The following is a 21,374-nucleotide window of genomic DNA, read 5'->3' as shown; positions in this document are numbered from 1 at the left end:
ACATTTGTCTCTATTGAAAACGCTACCGAATGCTATTCAGGTCTCTACAGCGCTCAGGCTTCAATTTGCGTGCTGCAAGGCCAACACCAAGGCTATTCGGACCACGGCTCAGTTATATCAGAAAAACAATGATGGTGGGTCAGGGCAAGGAGAGAGAGACACAGTCAAAGAGAACATTTTTTTCTCTCTTGTATATGCCATCTCAATCCCATTGGAATACCACTCTCTTAGGTACCAATACAGTGGCTAACACAACAGATTTCCGTATCTTTAAATGGGGAGTCTTTTATTTCTAAAAGTTCACCATTTACATTTCATAGTTGGATTAAATAATGAATTGTAAACAGGACAGTGTTATTTTCAATGTTTTCTCTCCCCAAAGGACATTTGTTTCTCTGAACTGAACTGAACAATCCTTGGGAGAATGACATCCCACACCAGTGGTGGGTTTCCACATTAAATCTGATAGTTGTTCTGTCTACTCTTTAAGAGGCATGTTACCATTTATATAGAACAGATGTAAACGTATGTATGTACTGTACGTAGTATGGAGGTACGTATTATTCCATGGTTCCTTCCTAAGCTGCACAGGCACTGCACCCTAAATCGAACAGCCCCAAAATCAATGTAATGAGCTACGCCTGCGTTTCACACCTCTAAGAGTTCATTACCCAGAGTGCACCTGTGGGCATCCGAAATTAAAAGTTGTGATTGGCCAGAGTCTATCAATAGTGGACATTTAATTCCTTCAACGTCGATTTTCCCCTGTTTGAGTGTTCAAGGGAGTAAGCAAGTGGGGTGAGAGTGGGAGCGGGAGAGGCAGCAGCAGTTATTGAGTTTCGGGAGAGAGCCAAAAAGAGAGAAAGATGGGGGAGGCCAAGATGAGGGTGAGATAGTGTCCAGGTTGGACAAACCACATGGTGGAAAAACGATGTGTCAAAATACTCAAGAGCAGGAGGGGGTGAATTATTGGCTTTTCCAAATGAAAATTGTGTTCAATGGAATCGGTTAGAAATCATGCCAAAATCTGTTGTTTTCCTATTGACATTTTACTGCGGCCCGGGTCTTGTTGGGCACATTTTGGGAAAGGAAGACGGATTGCTTTGTTTCAGCAAGGAATAGCCTTTACATGTGACCACTTCTCAGCCTCAGATATCTGGAACTAAAGAAGAGAGATAATAAAATGAAAAAATGAAATAAAAAAAACTGCCAATTTGTCACATTGAGGTTTTTCCAGGCTCAGAAGGCAAATTATGGATAAAAGCATTCATACACGGTTCAATCCACACACATGGCACTGGGTAGGACTTGCCACCATGGGGCATAGTTGAGGAAATACAATGGATGGGTAAAAAAAAGAAGACGCTATTTGAAAAAAAAGAAAAAAAAGGAAACTTTTGGATGTATGGGTAAAAAAGTGCCTTTGATTTGAATCAAAAGGGAGAAACCTGTGATATGACGGCCCCCGCCCACCGCTCCACCAGTAAAGGTTCCCAATGAATTGGCAGGAAAAAAAACAACATAAAAAGAATCCCCTGGTACTGTGTATCTGCTGTCAGCAATTACAGAAAAATCTCCAGGTGGAACTTTGCCATGCTGTTCGAGAGCTGGGGTGTGGGGGGCTTTGGGACGGAGGTGGCACAACAAGAGATTTTTTTCATTTTTGGGATTTGGGTGAAAGGGTATTGTTTGATGTGACCAACAGAGAATCCCTGTGTTTGTGTATATTTGTATTTATTTGTATATTTTTTATCTGTAGACTGGTGCGCAGCGCCTTCCTTAAATGCCAGCTTGACAACGGGGGCCCTCGGTCCTCAGATTGATACAATCTGAATGTCCCTACGCAAGTGCCGCCTCCGTTCCATATGGCACGTTTCCGAAACCGTTCCGTTTGAGATCGCTTTGTGTTTTGTTTTTCTTTATTGATTTTTTTTGTTGATCTTTGTATTTTGAAGAGGAAGTGAGTGTTTAAAGCAGTTTCAAAATGAGTGTTCCCTGTGATGGGAAAACAGTGAGACGCTTAGAAAGTGACACAGAAATTGAAATGGGCCGGGGGTCTACAGTGATCAGAAAGGATTCACCTGTTCAGCCATTCTGACACGCAGGGGAGCTCATTCCACCATCCAACAAGAGATGAGAAGAGTCGTGACTGGGATAAACAACCCTTGACACCATGTAGTGGCGGAGGAGTGAGGCGACCTGCAAGGGTGGGGGAGCGGAACCAGTCTGGAACCTTACCAGGGATGGAGATATGGATCCTAAATTTGATCCGAGCAGAGATGGGAAGCCAGTGAAGTGATCAAAGATCAAACATGAGCAAATTTTGGTTGGTTGAACATTAGATGGGCTGCTGCGTTCTGCATGCACTATAGAGGTTTGATGGAACTGGCAGGTAGTCCAGCCAGAAGAGCGTTGCAGTAGCCGAGACAGGAGATGACAAGCGCCTCAACCATAACTTGTGTCACCTCCATTGTCAGGTATGGCCGTATTCTTCCAATGTTGTAGAGGGAAAATCAGTTGTAGCAGCGATGTGGGCGGAGCAAGAGAGCTGGTTGTCCAGAATTACCCCAAGGTTCTTGGTACTCTGAGAGGGAATTACTTTGGTGTTCTTGAAACTTGAATCGATAGTGGTGGCGGCTCGATGGTGATGGAGAGGTCTGTGTGAGGAGTCAGGAGGAGTTCCGCAGGAGCTCCAATTATTTAATACTAATATGAATGGGAACTGGATGACTAAAAAGTTGACTTGAGCGATAATAGCCTTGCCATATTATGGGCGCCAACATAGAGCGTTAAAATGTCAGTTCCCATCATTTATTCCGTTCCTAGCACAACTGTACTGAACTTACCACTCTGCTGTGGCTTTTGACTGTGATTAAAATCAGTCCACATGAGCCTTAAATGTTAAGTCTCCTTTTCGAGAATGGGAAACTGACATTATTGTCAGTTTTTGAATGTTATACTGCTTGAAAAACAAAGCATTGGATCAGGTTTTTCTGGGATTTATTGACTCTTTGCAGCTATTTTGGCTGGAGACTACAAACAGGACTACAATCGTATAACAACAGAATTTCTCTATACGATCCTGGATACAATGGGAAACTGCCGAATGATTATGATTGATTTTGATTGCATGTGCATGTGTGTGTGTGTGTGCATGTGATGTAGTGTGGTGTGTTGTGTGATAATTAAAGATTCTTCTTCTTCTACAAGCTCATGTATAGGAGAGATTGGTTGTGCATGCATTGGATTGGTTACCTGTTGCACACGCCACCCTTTTTTAGTCAAACTGAGAAAGCCTGAGCCAACTCCACACGTTAAAACGTACCTTTGTAATGCTGTTTAGTCTCATGGTCACAGTTCCTAGGTTAAGCAAGTCAGCTAAATTAAAGGCTCCCCGTAATGTTAAGCTCCCTTCGGAAGTAAACTGCCGAGATTAAAATAACGTAGCTTGGGTTTGTGTTTGTGTCAAATTTGACAAAAATGTACTTTGATATGAAAGTACATTTTTATGCATAGAGTGATTACACAAGTAAAAACTATTGGATAGTTATTATCAGCAGTGGGTTGTTCATTCATCAGGAATAATTGCTTAGTCATTAGTATTAGTCATTTTACTCATTTATAATATTGCTCTGTGCGAACAATGCTTCAGTGATCATTATCAAGAGATACACACAACCCATTTCTGTAATAACGACACTTAATTAAAGCCACCAGAAGAGGAACCCTAATATCTCTTTGACTTATTGAACCATCCACCAAAAGCTTGCCGTCGGTACAAGAACTCCAGGGAGCTCCAAAACTGCCCCCAATATACACGTCCTCAATATCCAAGGTCAGTCAGGGCTTTGATTTCACTTCAACCCGAGTGGCAGACACACGAGACACCCTAGACTTTGACGAGGGGGAGGCTTCAACTTGATTGCAGAGACATTTCTTTTTTAGTTAAATAACCCAAGCTTTGAAATTGGTCACAACGGTCGTTTGTCCAACCGCGTTGGAACACTGAGAATAGATTCATAATGTCTAGCTGCTCCCCGGGCCACAGGTGCCAGAACCAAATGTACCAGGTATTGACCCCTTTGAGCTGTGAAGATCACTGAATCATTTTGGGGTACAGTAGGAGCCACTTCGAGAGGGCAGCTGGAACATGACAGTGCAGATCCGTGGCTGGGGCGTAGCCGACACATACAGGGTCACTCCCGGGTCCCTGTCGGGTCGAATCTTGCCTGTAATGATATCCCCCTCGATGACGTAATCCACGTGCCGGCGCCTGAGAATGCCCCCAGGCTGCAAAAGCAGTTGCAATACTTTATCTGTGGTTCAAACTGTAAAGCAACTTGCATATAAGGTATAATCTTGTATTTGTTTAATGAAAAATATACATGTTTTGGAATGGAACATATTTTCTGTACATCTAATAGAATCATCATATACATCTCTGATTCAATAGAACGAATGATTATTAAGAAAGAATGAATCAATGTTTTTTTTTATTTTAGGTGTATTTAATTGAATGAAAGAAATGAAAACACTGTGCGTAACCGTGTGTAACGGGGACACCTTATCAGTTACTCCCCCTTATTTTCAAATCCCAATTTTGACAGGTATGGGATAAGCGCACCTTTCTGCCCAAACCCCACTCCTCCACCTGTGCAAAGAGTACTTCGCTGCCAATCTATTCATCCATCAATCTCATTCTATCTGCTCTGGAACCCGTGGCACTGCACGGCTCAGACAATTTAAGTTTATTTCTAAAAGTTGTTCAGACGGACCGGGGAACCTCACCTCACACCTTCAATTAGATATTTTCAATGTCATTTTATTTTTCTGAACATAATTGTGAAATACACAAATTTAATTACAATACTTATTGTATTGCAAAACTCCCCATATTGTGCGTTTTCGCACTGCAGGAACCTATTTCATAGTTCTAAGGACTTTTTGGGAGGAACTGTCCCTTTTATTGTGTCCGCACTGCAGGAACTACTGTAGGAATGACCGTTGTTCTTAAAACTCAGTTTTGAGCAATTGATTTCAATCTTACTTAAGAGGAACCTTCAGTGATGTAAGTGACCGATGGTGCCTCGGACGGTCCCCCACCCGGTCCAGTCGCATCGCTCTGGGTGGGGCCAGCCCATGTACACTCAGGGGAAATAAAAAAATAAAAAAATTAAAATGTAATAAAAATAATTTAAAAATATATTTTTATTGTAGATGTATTTATTCCATTTTACAACATTTATTGAATGAAAAAAAATCCCTGTGCTTATACTACACTACTCCTTTGTATTTTTGATTTTTTTAAATACTGTTTTTAAATACTCTTGAAATATTCTTTAAATTCTGTTTTTAAATACTGTTTCGTTTTAATCACTACTATGCCCTTATTTTACTTAATATGTAAAGCTGAGTTGGCTCTGAGACCAAGAATCTCATTAATGGTAATAATGCTTGCATTGTTATTATTATTATTATTTGACAATAAACTTGAAACTATATACTATACTATAATATATACTATATCTTATAGTATATATACTATACTATATACTATACTATACTATAACTAGATCAATATAATATTGATCTAGTTTGAGTGTGCTCATGACAAAGCTAATAATCTTTGTAATTTTAATACTGTAAATAAAAAAACATAGATAGCATAAAGACCTGTTCTCATTCATATGACAAAGAAAAAATACTTTCAAAGATGACCTCAGGTCAGGGTTCAAAGGATAATATCCCAGGACCACTGAAATCTCTCTCTTAAATGTGAATGTGTTTTTGTGAAGTTAACGCCATCTCATAGTGACATGATGAATGGCTGTGTTTACAGTTTAAATTAAATATGCCCTGTCATGACACATGGGGGGTGGGATCCCAGCTGCTTTGGGGTTGCCTGGGAACATTACATTGCATTGCATTTAGCAGATGCTTTTATCTAAAGCGACTTACAATTATTCCAACACTGATGGACGCAGCCATCAGGAGCAATTAGGGGTTAAGTTTCCTGCTCAAGGACACTACAGCATGCTAGTAGGAGGAGCCTAGGATCGAACCAGCAACCTTTAGATTACTAGACGACCAGCTCTACCTCCTGAGAAAACCATCCCCCCATAATGGCTGGAAACTCATTGGAAGCTTGTTGTCATTCGGCTGTCAGCCGAAAGCCCTTCAAGTGGCTCCTACGGTATGTATATTTTTGGCAATTCACGACACGACTCAGATTACATTTTTTTTTCCCTTAATTGTGTAAGCGTCAATGTTTGTGATAAAGCAAGCCGAGACTTCGTTTCGACTTAGTTTAAAACAAAAATAATCTCCACCTCCTAGGGAGAGACACAGGTGGTAATATACATACATACATTTTTTTCTCTCTCCTTAGTTTCATAAATTTGCCAGTTTTTGATAGCTCTTCCCTGTTGGAAATCTTGCTCTTTGCCTCCGCTACTTTGTCTCTGTCAGTCTATCTTTCTGTCCATCTGGCATGTGCTTGTGTGTATATTTCCAATAATCATCAGTGTTAAAAAGAGCAATGATGAATGTCAGTAAATGGGCTCTTCATGTTCCAGCCCGCACACACACACACACACACACACACACACACACACACACACACACACACACACACACAGACTTTGAATAAAAGATGCATAAAATTACATGACTTTTTGACACCACCTCTCGGGAAAAAGTTAGGGTGAGAGAGACGGAGAGAGAGAAAGAGAGAGAGAGGGCTTAGGCTAGTCACACAGGAAACAATTATGTTTGATTGGCTAATTTTAAACACACGTGCATGCACACACCACCCAACACACACACACACACACACACACACACACACACACACACACACACACACACACACACACTCCACACACACACACACACACCCACACACACAGGGGTGCGCTTGCAGTAGACAATCAGAACAGAAGAGAGTGCTTTGCTAATGTCATCTGCATAATGAAAAAATCACCATCCTAAATGAGAGGCCCGGCCAAACAACTTTTCCCGACACACACACACACAACATCCCGTGTATCCACCCATCAATAAAAATACCTTGCTAAACCCCAGGTGTGAAGTATAACAAACCATAGCAAGACACCTCTTATCTCAGTCAAAATCCCTCAGTATTAGGAGTCGAGTTTCATCTTTTTTTGTTGTTGTTGCTGTTTACCCAGAAGCAACTGCAAGGGAGACACAGAAAGAGAAAGGAGAACAAAATAAAACCCTTGTTTTTCTCTCCCAATTGGCTCCTGCGCTGCCCTGAATTTTTACGCTCGCAGGTTGTTTAAAATGCAAATACTATAGCTGTGATTCATTGTGCGTGACCCTTTGAGTTCCGATGACACTGGGAGATCCACAGACTTAAGCATCCACTCCTGTAAAAAAGAAAAAGAATAATAAAAATTGAGTACAGCAGATAGGAAGTAATGGATGTCTGTCAACTATTTGACCATTTTTGAGCAAACCACGACAACAAAGAAGAAGTTCAGTTAAAATGTTAGTTTTAACTGTGAATGGATATGAAGCACTCTATGATATAAAAAAAGTCCTCACTTAGTTGCAAGTCACATATTAAAATATAGTCACAGCACTCCACTGAAGCCAATTTGGTTGTACTCTGACTTAACGCTCTCTGTCCACACGACAACGCAAAAATGGTTTAAAATGTTCACATACGTTAGCACACCAGACCAGAAGGGGGTGATATTATGCCATAAAACTTGGAGTCAGACACCACAGAGGAACATTGGGAGCAGGCATATTGAGCTTCTTCGTAACATTGATACACAAAACTGTATAGGAGCCATTCCGAAAGTTGGAGAGACTTTTAATAGAGACACAACACAACAGACACAAGCACATTGAGGTCATGACGTCACCACTTTCAAGAAGTGTCACGCTACTGCCACGAGTGCTGTCTGGTTAACCCAAATGCAGCACATAACGGAGGCTTAGGAGTAGGTGCAAAGGATCAAGGGTTTATTACAAAAACAGGCAAGGGTCAAAAACAGGAGATCACTCAGAGAAGGCAAACTTCGCAGGGAACAGGCAGGGAATTAGTGTGCAGAGATTCATGAACCAGAGGGACAGAAAGCGCAAGGGACAGAATAACTATTACAAAACAGGGCAAAACAAGGAAGATAATTGAGGAGGGGGTCTGGAGGCAGGCTTCATGGAGAAAGACACACTTTAGATGGGTGGCTAAGCTGGAACCCCGCCCAGGTGAACAGGGCAGGTAGGCGAAGTCCATGATTCCGGTCATGCACGCCGATGGAGGCCCCCTGGGCACTAATGGTGCTGGGCAGCGGAGACTCAGGGGGCGCTGGGTAGCCGAGACTTGGGGCGCTGGGCAGCGGAGACTCGGGGGCACTGGGCAGCGGACACTTGGGAGTGCTGGGTAGTGGACACTCGGGAGCGCTGGACAGCAGAGACTAGGGACACAGGACACAACACGTGAGGACACAACAAAGGCTGAGCAGTAGGTGCAAAGGATCAAACGTTTGTGGCAAAAACAGGCAGGGGTCAAAATCATGAGCTTAGTCAGAGAAGGAAAACTTATCCAGCAGGGATCAGGCAGAGGTTTAGACGGAAGGTACAGGAAACAGGTAGTATATTTGACAGTAGTGTTGACGCAGTTGATAGACGGATGGTCTGACAAGGACTGAGAGAACAGAGAACAGGTTGTATGCAGGTTGAGTGACAAGGAAGGTGAAGACAGCTGGCTTGATTGTTGAATGGGGACATGTGTGCAGTGGCAGGAATGCAGAACCAGTGAGAGACAGAGGGAGTTAGAGAGAGAGACAGAGAGCACGAGAGACAGAATAACTATAACAAAACAGGGAAAAACCATGACAAGAAGCTTCGTCTTTCTTCAATCCGCATACACGGAAAACTGAATTTTGAAAAATCGACCACCCCCAGAAGGCGTTTTCCTCAAAACTTTTAATTTCCAGTGACCTAAACAGTTTTTGCAGGTGAAACCCAGAGATAATGCTACATTTTGTATATTTTCCAAAGTAAAAAATATCCATCCTAGTGGGGATAGCGTGCCCTTGTTCAGCGCGGTTCGTTTGCATCCGGTTCTTTCATCATTTGAAGTCAACTTGTCTACTTTGACAAGAATCTTACCGAAAAGTCTCTCTGACTGACTTCACAACTGACCGATTGAGTTCCGCTCCTTTGTTAAAACATGCTATGACCCTATCACATTCTCACATTGTGCGAAAATGGCCACGCACGGTGTGACAACCAATTCCTCATTCCAATTTGCAGGGTACCCCCATTTACACGTCCTGGATTCACGTTCTCCTGAGCGACTTCATAAATTGTTGTCGTATTTTGTCATACTTTTTTCTTTTTCCAATGGCGTCCCCTTTGACTGCATTTTTGTGTACTCTCCTGCACTCTCATTAGTTCAAAGTTGGCAGGACAAATGCACTCATTTCAAAACACAAAATGCAATTCATTTTTCCCTACTTTGCAAGAAGAGAAATTTGATCACACATCATGATGGGGGAAATGCAGCTGCCTTCCGTCAGTCACATTGTGACTATTATTATCTGTGAAATTGATAGTGGCAGCTTGTACTTGTAAGGGAATGCACTCATATTTTGAGTGCATTGTTTTTTTCATGAATCATTTTTCTACTACTGCTGGAAGAGGAAAATTTCACTTACCTTTAATACAGACAGTTAAACGAAGATTAACAATTTTCCAATGAGTAAACCAGCATTAATTATTTGTGGAATTTGTCTCTATTTTTCTGCCAGTTGTCGCTCCACAACTCGATTCCCCTCCCATTTGCCTATAAGGCTAAGAGTGGCACAGAGTATGCTGTGGCCTGACTGCTGCACCTCCTCCTCCAGCACCTGGATTCCCCAGGCACCTTGATCAGGATCCTCTTTGTGGACTTCGGCTCAGCTTTCAATACCATTTAAAGACATCTGATAATCCGGAAGCTACACCATCTCAACATTCCCCCTGTCTGAGCCATCTCATGCACAATTTTTTTAGCGGCAGACTGCAAGCTGTGCGGGTGGGCACAACCAGATCACCCGCACTCTCCACTAACACTGGAGCACCACAGGGTTGTGTGTTGAGCCCATTCCCGTACACAGTTTACACCGATTATTGCGCCAGTCTGTCACACACCACTAATTACGTCAAATACTCCGACGACACAGCCATTGTTGCCCTACTTACAGACAACCACTCTACTCTGGACTATCACAAAATGGTTGCACACCTCACCCAGTGGTGTGAGCATAACCATCTTCACCTCAATGTCAGCAAGACAAAGGGAATAATAATTGCCCCCCCCCATTCTTATCAATAAGCAACCAGTTGATACGGTTGACAGTTTCAAATACGTCAGAGTGATACTGGACAATCCTCAGTTTCGACCAGCACACTAATGACACCCAAAAAAAGGAGCCACTATCAGACTATCAGTCATTGGGAAGCTTAAAGGACTCTATGTTGGCCCCCATCTCCTCCTCATGTTGTACCAGAGCATTATTCAGCATTATACTGTTTCACCTGCTTCTTGAGCATATTTTCCGAAATCAACCGGGCTAAACTCACACGCATAAGCAACACCGCTGCCAGGATAATTGGTCTACCCACACCCAACATCACGGAGCTAAACAAAAAGGCCATTAAAGCATTGCAACATCCATAGAACAGGACATCACACACCCACTTAATCCCCACCTTACCCTACTGCACTCCGGGTGCAGGTACCGAGCACTGAGGTGCAGAATGGCTCGCTTTGGGAAAAGCTTGATCCCCGCAGCCATAGCCACCTTGAACCAAAAGCCTCACTGAACAGTCTTGAGTGAGTACTATTTGTCAGAGTATGTTCTTACCGCATGCTGTATGTACAGTACTGTTGTCTGTACAGTGGGTACAATGCTGTGGAAATTAATTTCCCCCTGATGAAAATAAAGTCTATAGTAATTTATATGGATGCATAGGATTCTCATTGATTTTCCAAAAAGTCATACATTTCCATTTTTGACAGCCAACAATCCATGACAAACTAGGCCGGATTTTGGTGCTAAAATGACGACAAATCTGGCATTAGGGGAAGTCGAGGAATTAAATTCCCCCTCCAATGCTTTACAGTTTTTCCTTGTTTAGGTTTTCTTTATTTTTGTCCATAGGCAAAGCACAACATGAGTTGGAAAAGTCCACATAGAGATCTGCAGTGTGGAGAACCCCCTGCCACTTTTTGACCGGAATTAAAGTCTGTCAACAACGTTTTCCAGTTTCCGTGGGGGACTGTTTCATTATAGATGTGACAGAGCATGTACTTGGCCAACTATTCTGATTCTGATTCCTTTGCTAACATACACTAAAGGACTTTATAACTGAAGAATTTAGGAGTGCCCAACAAGTGTTCAAGAGCTTAAGAAAATCATCAGGGTCATAAGGTCTCCGCTATTCAGTACTCGTTTGATTTGCGAGGGTCAGAAACTCTTGTGATCAGTCCAACCAGTCTCGGTTTGATATTATCCTCAGTCCTTGTAGTATGTGCGTGGAATCCCAACATGTACGGATCCCCTGTGATTACACACCCTTATTTACTCCCTTATTTACTTACTTACGCCCTTATACTCTCAAGTCTTGAAAATATTTTGGTGTATCCCTGTTCTTTGGAACTCTTTGTGGTTTACATTTCATTGGTGCTGCTAAATATGAACTGTGAATGCACAACAGAACTTTAGATATCGAAGACTCCCAATTCAATGATATAGGAATCTAAGTACGTCAATAGTTTAATCTTCAATAAATAGGATCAAGCATGCACATTCAAGATCATTGTGATTGACATAATTGTTGAAAATGCATTTATTTATTGTTTCTTTTTTTTCCAACGAAGAACAATTCTTGTGAAACTGAGTAATTCAGTTAAAGTCAGATTTGGCAGCTAGATGCCAGGTTACTCCAGTTTTCATAATTCCTAAAAGCTATTCCTTAGGACTCACTTTTCCACACAGGTCTCATTATAATTCTGGTTCCCATCATCAACTGTTTGTAGCACCGGCTCGCTGAACGCTTTACTATTGATAAACTTGATAAGCTTCTCACTGTGCTTGAATGCAGTCCAATGGGGCAAACATTAATGCCTTGAGAAAAAAAGTTGTCCCTTAAAAAAAAAAAAAGGAAAACTCGTATTATAGGCAAATATCTGTCTGTGTCTGTTATGGATTCACCGTAATATCATAAATATGTATTAAATATTTTATTATGTAGATTACATCTGCTTTGTGCAGAGTCACTGTAAGGAGGATGTTTTCTCTTTACAGTAAGAGCCAAATACCAAAGAGAGTGCATAAGCGTTATGTAGACCTCATTAAAAATAAGTTGAGTCAGTGTTTTTTTTTTTTTTCTTGTAGCATAAGCGATTAAACCAGATTAGGGAACAGTGTGTCGGTGTGTGTTTACAAATTAATTTTAAAAGGATAAAGTTTCAAGGGAGCGATTGCAAGTCACCCTTGAATGAAACAATGCATAGTCAACTTTGTGTGTGTGCGTGTGTGTGTGTGTGTGTGTGTGTGTGTGTGTGTGTGTGTGTGTGTGTGTGTGTGATAGGATTTATTCAGCCTCAGTCTCATTTCAGCTGACATCTGACCTCCAGACCCTGTCACATCAATTATTATCTACCGGAACACATACACACACATACACACACACACACTCACACACACACACACACACACACACACACACACACACACACACACACACACACACACACACACACGCGCACACACACACACAGACACAGACACGAACAAAAATATATATGTGAGCACATGCATGCACGCTGTTGTATACATACATACAATTTGCGGTTTGCATACACAAAAACAAGTCCATCCACTCCCACTTACTCATGGACGGGCATCCATTCACACAAACACACACACACATACACACACAGACAGTCAGCGAGATGCACACTCAAATATTCAGGCATAGAAATGAGTGCACACTCGCCACTGCAGAAGGTACGTTAGTCGATGATTACTTCTAAGCTGCCTTCATTTGGAAAATATCAAAAGGCAGCCTTGAATGTGGATTCTCAAAGGGTAGGATATCCCATAATGCTGCTGGGTCACAAGCAGTGCAAGATGGACGCGTTGCCTGACCAACTCAGTTAAGTCACACACTTAAAAATGCTGTTTTGTGTGTCACCCGGAACAAAAGCACCTTACAGCACTCTGGACCCCTTCTAACAGGTTACAATGTTGGCCTGTAAGACATTGCAACTAAACAGGATTCCAAAAGTACTCAGGTTAGTTGTCGGGAAGATCCGTCCAGCTGCTGTCTACATCCTGAAGCCTCCCCTGTTTCAGCTTCGGCTATACCCCATAAGTGACCTAAAATAGGATACAACTCGAAAGCCGCTTCAGTTAACAACAGCTGTTCTATAATCATGTGCAAGTTGGTGTGGTTGCTGGGAATTTATTTTGAGGCAAGTATACTGTGGTGTGGGGATGGTGTGGTTTGAGCAGCCACACCTGTCCTGGGTCTAGGTAATTGGGGGGTCTAGGATCGGAGTGGCTGCATACCTGTTTCTTGTTGGTTGATCTAACGAGCAACAGGTAAAAACTCCTTCCCCACACACACTCAGGAGAGAGGAGCCCTTGTCATGACACGTGTCCATCTGCTCCTGGGCTTGTTGTATCAAGCCACCTCTCCACAATAAGCAGTTTTCTCAACCCCATCGTCTGTGTCTGTGCCGGAGGGGCCTGAAATCACATATACTTTTGCCAAAAGGAGTTGTTTTAAATATTGGAGGCTAGACTAACCATTTAGGTCATGGGCAGTCTCAAAATTTTTTACAGTAAAACAAGAACAAAAATCAATACTTGAGTGACATGTTCTTTACAAAATAAATTACTATAAAACTTTTACGATAAATGCATTGTTATTTAGTATAGACATTACAGCAGGGCAATCAATCAATACCATACAGTTGAGTAAGAATAAAAATAATAACAAAAATAAAAAGTTAAATTATAAAAATTAAAAGTTTAATAAAATAATAAAATAATAATTTAATAAAACGTACACGTTCCTTTCTCTCAGATTGATTTATGTATTTATTGTTTTTTAATTTATTTATATTTTTTATTTTTTTAACCTGTGCTGTCAGCATGCTTGGCAAACAACACAGTGTATGTAACAACACATACTGTATGTTATGTGTATGCCATTGCATCTAGGACAGAGTTAATCTGCAATCTATTCATTCTTTAATCATCAAGAACTGCTGCAATAACTCTGTCCTGTGGACGACCTATGGGTTGAGCACAGCTTTTTTGTCAAACAAGATCACAACCAATCACACTCTTTGGAGGAAGTTCTTTCCATGTTTTTGTTTATAAATGACTAATCATCATTACATCTCCGAGAGGGGGAGAATCACCATGGGTGTCAACAACATATTTATATGTACATAAACATGGACAACACCAGATGACAACATGTATCGACAAAAGATAAATAATTAGGTCCAGGAAAATTGGAACAACAATTCGGCATGTGGCCATTTCCTGTGATATCTATGGCAGTAAAGGAGGGAGAAAAAGAGAAGGATGTAATTAGGTGTTCGAGGGTGGATTCGAAGCAGGTGCTGGATGTGTGTGTGTGCTTGTGATGAGTCAGCCTGTGTGTGTGTGTGTGTGTGGGGGGGGGGGGGGGGGGTAGGTGGGTCCACCAGTGAGTGCATGGCCAATTGGTGCTGGTGTATGAGGTCAGAATTATATTGTGGCCCCCCTACACTTCACGCCCACAGGAAAACTCTGAGCACTATGCACTGCAGCAACATAAGACCCCCCAGCCCCCAGAGAAGCCAGAAGCCAGTGGAGGAACACCCAGACATGGCCCCAAGGACCATGAACCAGTCCCAGAGGGTGCGAGGAGACCCTGCACCCCTAAAAAATAAACATACAACCCACACCTACGTGCAGGCATAAGACGCACGCGCAAGCGCAGTATCCGGGCCGCAGGTGCAAGGCACGGACCACTCTATAGGTGAGCCGGTATGGCCCCCATGATCACCATCGCACTGTGCAAAGCTGAGGCCTGCCATACAGAAATTGGACAGATGCACTATCCGGCCACAGGACCTGAGCCCACCCACATAGCCAAGGACAATGCATAGGCAGGACACCCTGATGCCAGCAGGGGTTGGCAGCACTCCCCACAGCCCTGTCGAGTCCCAGCAGGCCAAAAACGACCCTGCACCAGGTGCAAGCCGCCAGGACCCGAACCCAGCCAGATTTGATCGATTTTAGGGAGAACAGAGTTGCCCTGGCCAAGCACATACAAGGTCTTATCACCTCTATTTGGCAGCATTCCTGGAAATAGCATTATTCTTCATCCACAGAACATAGGTCTCTGCCCTGTGGCTCTAAAATTGATAAAATAAAATAGAAATAGAGAGAAAAGAGATGCACTGATCAGGAGCTCTCGCTTCCTGTTTACAGCTCCATTGACTGTGTCCCCAGAACAACGTGTTTCTCTGTTTCGACCTGTCCAAGGAACCCAGGCTTCAGCTATGCAGGGTTGGCTTTCAGCAGATTTTCCATCAATATCACCAAATTAATTCTGGGACCTTATAGCCTTCAGGCTGGGAGGTTTGTGTCTAATTTCCCCGGGAAGGCTTTGGCTTGACTTGGTCTTTTGATTACTTGCAAAGAGAAAAATTTGGTCTCTCGATGACTCACAAAAAGAGAAGTTCAGTCCTTGTCTGATGTTGTCTGTCTTTGGGGCAGAATGCCCAACAACTGCAGCTGGTCAGCTGATTTTATATGTGACCCACCGCAGCAAAACCCGATTTGTCGTGCATTTCTAAAATCGCCATGAGCCACAAAATAACTTGAAAAAAAGCTTTGTAGGAAAATTAGATTTTTCCAGATTTGTGTTCCTATGTAGGGTTTTTTTTATCTCTCAACATATTTTCAGCCAAGTTTGATTTATAAATAGAAGATGAACGGTAAACCATCAGATTAAATATTCCCATAAGATTACATGGGGAAACACAGTTCACTTACCGAGACTCTGAACAACTCTCAACGAACTCTGAACGAACACCGATCGATCAATTTCCTTTAAAGCGACCGTCCAGGTGAAAATCCCTTATATTTCATGTGATGTGAAGTCACAATCTGAAACTCTTTTGATAGAGTTCAGTATTTAAATCTTAAGTGTTTTACACACACATCTGCATACATTATTGTGGAGGTGGGGTAAGCCGCAAAGAAGAAAACGTCACTTCCGTAAACAGATGATATAAGTGCAAGACGAGGATCACTTGTCAGTGAAACTTTCATCTCCGTGTTGTTATGGAATACGAGAAGCGGGTGGTGGATGCTCTAAATCATATCGTGGACCTTAATCTGATCAGTGCGATAGATCCAAGTCAGTGTAAGCAGCGCGTACTGAACTACATTTTAATCAGTTAGCTGACAGCGACGCTGAGAAGGAGAGCGATGCTGAATCTGATGTTGCGTTATCCCGGACTTGGAGAACATTTCAAACAGTGGATTTCAACCTGAATGTGATGGTGAAACGGAATATTTTCAAGAACCACCAGAGGAGACTGACAGTACGCCCGTTCTTGTTACAATGGAAGAAGTTCATGACGTGACGTTGAGGTCGGTAATGCAAATTATGAACAAGTAGCAATGGACAAGAACCTCAAGTTTACCTGCAAATGCAGCCAGGGGTAAAAAGAAAATGAAAAGAGGGAGCCCCAAACAGGCTGGGGTAGGGTTGGGGTTAGCCCACATAATAAATCCAAGAACTTTGAAGATATTTGGTACAGGCACATTTATATATGAAATAACACACACGGTTGATATACAGAGACTAATATTATTGACAGACTGTACATTTTGTTGTGTTGTCCACACTTTTTAACTCCTTAATAATTCCACATTTATGTATATTCTTACTGTTAAATGAAATATTTTTTAAAAACAAAGATGTTGCGTGTCGATGACGCTGTTCAACATTCCCTCAAAACACAGGAACAATGCAGAGATCGCCCCATTCAGCAGGGTGTCAAGTCTCCATTCAGCAGGGTGTCAAGTGGCAAGTAGCCATGTGGCTTTGTTGGTCCTCCATACCATTTGCATTCTTGGAGCTGGCAGAATGAAGCCAAGTGTTGGGAAAACTTTGAGGGTGATTATCTCAGAATCATAGTTTGCCGCACCCTCATCATTAACAAGCTATAGCTTTAAAAATTATTTGCTTGATAGGCACAAGTGACACCTTGTTGGTCTATCTATGTTGAGTTCAATCCACGTCTCCGCCTTTGGACATCAAGCCCATTTATGGGCATAGGAAATGACTCAGAAAATCCTCCATTTTAGATCTTTCCTTCTCTGAAATCCTAAGATGGCTGACACTGTTACAGACATTAGAACTTTACATTGCATGTAATTAGATTACATACAATATCACTTTGTTCACTCTTCCCGCAAATCAGTTAACACAATACATTGTACTGTATCTGTAATTCCAATCATGAAATCACCTTTCTAACCGCCAGATTATTATTTACGTAGATCATAGCCATTAAATCATTGTCCCTTGAGAACGAATCCTCCATAATTCTAGGCCCAATCGGAATTCTGTGCCATGTTATCTGCAGCAGCATCCTTGATGCATTCAGCCTCCAGTTCACTTTCCTGGACATCTCATGGCTGTTCTTTTTATACATTTCATTAAATTAGTGAACGCAATACAGTCTACAGTTTGTATCATTTTTAAATCACGAATCGCTATTTTAGCCATTAGACTGTTACACAGGTAGATCATACTCTTCGTATATCATTATCTTAACCGTGAATCATTTGTTGTTTGACCATTGCATTCGACCATGAATCACTTGTAATGTAATCATTGCATTGCATAAATCATTGAAAATTATTAAATAGAACTACTGAAATACATCTTGCTTGTATGTTAACTCTTGTAGCGTTGGGTAGTGTAACTGCCAGTCGAAGAGGCTCGGTTGAGGACAATCTCTTTCATGCTGTGACCTTTCTTAGGTGGTTTCAGGTCGTGTTCTCTCTTCTCATGTTCTTAACCTCGAGCCCATTTGGCGGTGTCATTTCTTCTACTCTAAACAGGGGCTAATCGTGTGCAGACCATGAGGCGTATGGTGTGTCAAGGTGGTGGAAGCCCATCATTTTGTGTGACTCAAAACACAACATGATGAGCTTAAAATCATGAGTGATGATTTATTTTTCCACAGTAGTACGAAGACCTCGACCAAGACATACCAAATATGTTTATATTGAAGCTAAAAGTAAAGTCAAGACTAAAAGACTGGCCTGAAGCTCTCACTATTTGTGGTAAAGTTTGCTGTAGTGCAATTGCCTAAATTAGTTCCTATCAATTTAAATGGAAGAATAAAAGTAGAAGTGTCCTCGAGGTCTCGAGTGAGAGAAGGAAATACAATGAAATGTTGAAGGATTGTTGTGAAATAATAATAGAAAATAACAGGAACAGTTGGCAGTGACCCAGGAGATCGAGCAGGACGTTTAGTAATCGCAAGATTGCCGGTTCAATCCCTGGCTTCTCCTGGTAGCATGAGCATGAGCAGGACACTTAGCCCACTGCTCCTAGATACGTCAGATACTAGAAGGGGTTGACTGCAGTGAGATAATTTCCCCCACAGGGATTAATAAAGAACTTTTCTATTCAACTGTGGAACATACATTTTCACATGCACAGTATAAATTAGGTTCTCATTTCTTGCGAAGTAATGATTGTCGTGAAGGAGGAAAAGTTTACTAAGTAATACAAATACATAAAAATAGCTTTTTGTTGACTGCTACTTTTGTTGCCCACTTACGGTAAATGTTAGGATCTAAAGCTACGTTCACACTGCAAGCCTAAGTGCTAAGTTCAGATTTATTGCTCAGATCCAATTTTTTTGTTCGGCTGTTCACATTATTTTTGAAATGTGGCCAATATCAGATTCCAGTGTGAACTGGTCACGGTCCTGAACTGCATGTGCAGAAGTAACAAAGACGTCACACGCAGCACGCTGTCGTACGGAGGTTAGCATGGCAAGCAGAGGCACGGTGGTTGTCAGGCGGTTTGGGGTCGCGTACCTCAGCTCAGCCTCGTGGATAAAATCATTAAATCCAGATGGATTTAATGATTGCCTTGTTCAACAAGGAAAATAAATCAGTAAAATAATAATCAGTAAAATAAAATACATCTAAAATTAAAACACAATGTGCTTTTTCCATCCAGTTATATATAAAATATGGCCAGTGTGCGTGCCCCCTCGTGGGGTTGGACTATTTATCTATTTATCTATCTATTATTTATTTTCTACCCGCACTGTATACGCTGCTTAATGGTGGCAGGCGGCCGCAGTGTGCCTCGCTCTGCTCGCCAGTCCCAAAGTTGGGGGTGGAATTCCGAGTTTATTCTCAAAACACAGGGGTACTTTTTTGCGTGACCCTTATACTCTTTATAGTAGATGTATTTAATGTATTTATTTGTCTCAGTGCGTAACAGGGAGACACTCCCTTACCTAGCCCACCCACAGTTAACATTTTGTGCACTGCGGTCTGGTCCATGATAATAAAAAGGTTGGGAACCTCTGCCCTGGAGTGACATAAAAGTTGCATGAATTACGATTTGACTGATCAGACTGAGGTTGCGTTGCAAAAAATATGACCTGTATACGATTTAGGACCTCATATGAAAGTTGCCCAAATCCGAATTCAAAAGATCAGGTTCCATGTTATTTGTGCTGTTCACACTAAAAAACAGCTGATTTGGGCCACTTTTACTGACAGTGTGAACATAGCGTGTCCGTGGCGGGGACAGTTTTGAATGAATGTGGTTGTTTTTTCTCGCTTCTGCATTCCACGTATGATATGTATCAAGAGTTATAAAATTTGCTAATTATATTATAAACAAGCTGAACTATCTGCAAAACGATGACAGGACTTGCATACTGACTTGACCTGGACTTCAGATTAGGGGAATTGAAGTCAGGAACTGCAAACATTTGACTGGACTTGTGTTTAAGCGACTTAATTACAACATTGCCACCAAGAGAACATAACCTCAGAGACGAGCTGCCAAGTGCTATAGTGTATGGCCTGTATACAATATGTCTACTATTAACAAGCATGACTATGGTGTCATGATGTTTGTGCAGATGGCTTAGCAATGGTAACTTAGAAAAAACATCCAGTCAGAGAAGTCTACTGTCTATCTGTCTATCTGTATTAAAAGAATCAATACACCTGTATCAAAAAACATTTGCAATGTAATGATGATCCAGAGTTTTACCGTGGATCTTTTGAAGAGGTATTAGTCAAAGTTCTGATAAGATGTGCCGTAGGCCATATTACACCATTGGAAGACTTTAGCTGTGTTATCTTTAGATGTGAGTGGAAGGTTAAGAGTGTCAAGAGCTCATACTGTTGAGAAGTTCTCCGCGTGCAGGTTTCTAATGAGGGCAAGGTGTCACAGGTGTCACGGATGTCACGGGTGTCACGATGCCAGCGGCTTTCACCTCTACCACTGATAGCTGATCCTGAAGGTCAAGAATCACTTCACCAGCCAATGTCCTGCATATAACCGGAATCTGTCTTGTGCCTTTAACTAACCGTGACCATTAGGGGCAGTGAGCAGCCACAGTGGTTGCCCGGGGACCAACTCTAGTTCAAAGGCCAGTGCCTTGGTCAAGGGAAATGGCAGGTGTGTATATCTTCCTTCAGTGCATGTGTTTTGATGTGGGGTGGAGGACCGGAGTACCCAAAGGGAAACCCAGGTGAACGCTGCTAGAATACAGGCAAACTCCACAGGGAGAGGCCCCCAGTCAGCCAACCCAGCCCCACCTGCAGCAGTTCCTCTCAAAAATATAATAATAATTAAAAATAAATGGGCCCGCTGAAAAAGCAATCAATAGATGACATTTATTTGCATTCTATCCCGCCCTGATGTCAAATTAGTTTTTTCTTGTGTTTAGGAGGTCAAGGCAAATTGATGGCAAAGCTGCTGAGCACTTGTGCTATATTGACACAAGTTTCACTTGGCAGTTAAACTGGAATACAAAAAAATAAATTTGCACCTTTGAGCTGACAAAGCTTATTTGGATGTCCATGGTCCAAAAAAGACAATGGACATCTGATCCAAGAAAGTGCCACTATGAGTCTGTAAACTAATTATGGAACACTTGTGCATTTCAGAGTTCTCAGAGAGGAAATCGTTGACAATACTTAATCTCTCTGAATCTCTCCGTCAGACACAGCCTTGAAATTTTCCTGAACAGGAACTTCTTCCTTCTGCTGTTCTGAAAA

This window comes from Zeus faber, assembly GCF_960531495.2.
Source record: "Zeus faber genome assembly, chromosome: 4".
Taxonomy (NCBI): domain Eukaryota; kingdom Metazoa; phylum Chordata; class Actinopteri; order Zeiformes; family Zeidae; genus Zeus; species Zeus faber.
Note: the sequence above shows the minus strand (reverse complement) of the source record.